Raw genomic sequence first — 2,646 nt, 5'->3', positions numbered from 1 at the left:
CGGGGCCTGGAGCGCGGCGCTGGGCGGGCTGCGCCGGCCTGCTATTCGGGTTAGGGAGGCTGAACAAATATGGAAAACATTCCGAGCCGACTCCCAGCCTCCAAAGGCCACGGGAGCCGGCGGCGCAGGGGGATACGAGGGGGGTCGCCAACTGCCAACGCGCGGGCACGCAGCGCCCACCGGGTGCCCCATCGCGGGGCCCCGGGCCTCCCGAGCCTGAGCGCTTTGCACGGGCGCGAGTGTGTGAGTGCATGTGCGGGTGCGTGTGCGTGTGCGCTCGCGGCGTCTATTAAAGCCCTCTCGCAAAACCCCAGCATGTTGTTGCGTTGTTGTTGTTGTTTTCTGGGAGGTGCAATGCAAGGTGATGAATGTTTAAATCATTTGAGTTTAATTAATAGACCATTTAATCCCAAATAGGCTTTGCCGGGCTCCAAGCTGTGAAGTCACTTCCAGAAGTTAAACTGTTCTAATGTTCCACCAAAGGCAGAGACTCAGGTCTGCAAGCCAAAGGGCAAATAAAGGCATTTTTCCCATTGAGGTGTTTGCTTTTGAAATAATTGTGCATAGAGATGCTGGGCTGATGGTGACCTCTTTCACATATTTGTTTTTTAAAGTTTTTTTAATAGCACCCGCCCCCCAATAGTGTAGCTTTCCAGCCAGTGTTGCTTCCAGTGTTTAGGGGGATTTTCCACCGTTCGAAATGGACATTTTTACCCAGGCAACATTTAGGACTTATTTTTAAAACATCTGTAATATGCTGGGCCGATATTCAAGATAGAGACAGACCTGATTCTCACGCAAAGTCACAAGCAGATCAGTTAAACTGATCATTGTTATTCCTTTGTGCCTCTATTCAGTAGCATTTAGAGCAAATTTCAGTGAAGCCCTTAGGAAATGATCCCGTCGCCCTGAGGTATTTATACCTGCTTTGGTATGGTCATTTTAACACTAAGAACACTGTATTGAAAAATAAATGAGGTTACCTAGGTGCTAGGGTAGATTAAGCCTCTTCCTAGGCTGTTTGCAATCAGTGTACTTAAAGAAAGTCTAATTTCCCGTTGTTTCCTCAGAATTATAAACTAATCACTATCAGCTCTCCTTATAAACTGCCAAGTCCCCACAAAAGTATCTTTGAAGAAAACATATCCTTCACCTTACTTATTTTATAAACTTTAGTTATCTCCCTATACTTTCTGGACCAGTGAGAAAAATATAGCCCACAGGCAAGGTAATCTAGGAAGTAGAATACATCAGGGGTGCCTTGGTTTATGCCTGTAATCCTAGTTAATGGGGAGGCTATGGCAGAGGGCTGGCAAGTTCATGGCCAGCCTGGGAAACTCAGTGAGATCCTGTCTCAAAATAAAACCAACAAACAGAAAACTAAAAAGGGCTGGGAGTGGAGCTCAGTGGTAGAGTGCCCCTAGGTTCCATCTCTAGAACCGAAAAAATCAAAGAAAGTAGGATCCAAACTACATACCTCAGTTCCTCCCAGAGGTGGGAAGCAGCGCTCATACTCACCAGGAGAACAGCAGCTAACGAAGGTCACTGTCACCTTTGGAACCATCACACAACTAGAATTTCTAGTTAAAACAACTAAAGTTGGCGTTAGACCCCGGCACCCACTTGACCTGGACCTTAGAACAGCCCAAATGGCAAAAAAGCACAGTGCTTGGTTATTTCATGTGAATGTAGGAAGCACTATAGGAAGCCAAATGAATACCTATAATTATTTGCTATAATAATATAGTGACCAACTACTGAGTATCTAGTCTGTGACAAGCACATGCTCGGTGTTTTAGTCTATTACCAGAACTTGTTCCAATCACCTTGAAACTACAGTTTCCATTGTTAAAGATGAAATATGTTGATTACCAGAATTATGAAGTAACTGGATTATGAATTTACTCACTTAGTTAGGGATGAGGGTAAGGAAAACAAGGTGTGAACTCCAAAACCAGCAGACTTATGAATTACCTGTTTTATTACTTACTTCCTCTATCTGTACTGCCTATAGGCAAATAAGTGGTGACCCTGTTGAAATTTTATGTTTAAACAATTTATCATGTTTCTATCATAGATGTAACTGTTGCCCTGAACCAAAAGCTGAGTACTTTACAGAAATATATTGATTCACTACTGTTTTATATCTACCTATATCTGTACCTATCTCTATCTCTATCATCTCTATCTCTATCTCTATCTCTATCTCTATCTCTATCTCTATCTCTATCTCTATCTCTATCTCTATCTCTATCTCCATCCGGTAAATGTCCCCCAAAGGTCTGTGTGTTAAATATTTAATCCTCAGCTTATCACTATTGAAAGTCCACTATTATTACCACTATTGAAAGTCAACACAGACCTTTAAGAGATGGGGCCCAGGTCACCTGCAGTGTGCCCTTGGGGGGATTGTGGGATGAAAATCCTTCCTGTTCTTCAAGTATCCTCTGCCAGGTACTCCAACCACGATGTACCATGCTGTCACAGGAGGAAAGCAATGAGACCAACCAGTCAGAGGCTGAAACTTCTAAAACTGTGAGCCAAAATAAATCTTTCCTCTTTTTAAACTGATTTATCTCAAGTGTTTGTTATAGTCAAAGAAAGCTGACTAACCCATCCATGAAGACCATTAATCCCATTATGTTA

The 2,646-nt window shown here is 43.2% G+C and overlaps 1 protein-coding gene across 1 annotated transcript in view; it reads right to left on the bottom strand.

Annotated features, from left to right (window-relative positions):
• The window catches only part of Sspn (sarcospan), a gene marked incomplete in the record, with an annotated part of 38,572 nt that extends 38,322 nt beyond the window's left edge, over positions 1 to 250 (bottom strand). The window contains 1 exon segment of the mRNA XM_013511398.1: positions 55 to 250.
• Between the last annotated feature and the right edge of the window lie 2,396 nt (positions 251 to 2,646).

This window comes from Chinchilla lanigera, unplaced genomic scaffold, assembly GCF_000276665.1.
Source record: "Chinchilla lanigera isolate Chin_1 unplaced genomic scaffold, ChiLan1.0 scaffold00012, whole genome shotgun sequence".
NCBI classification, from domain to species: domain Eukaryota; kingdom Metazoa; phylum Chordata; class Mammalia; order Rodentia; family Chinchillidae; genus Chinchilla; species Chinchilla lanigera.
The sequence above is the reverse complement of the archived record's forward strand: the minus strand, read 5'-3'. Positions and strand labels throughout refer to the sequence as shown.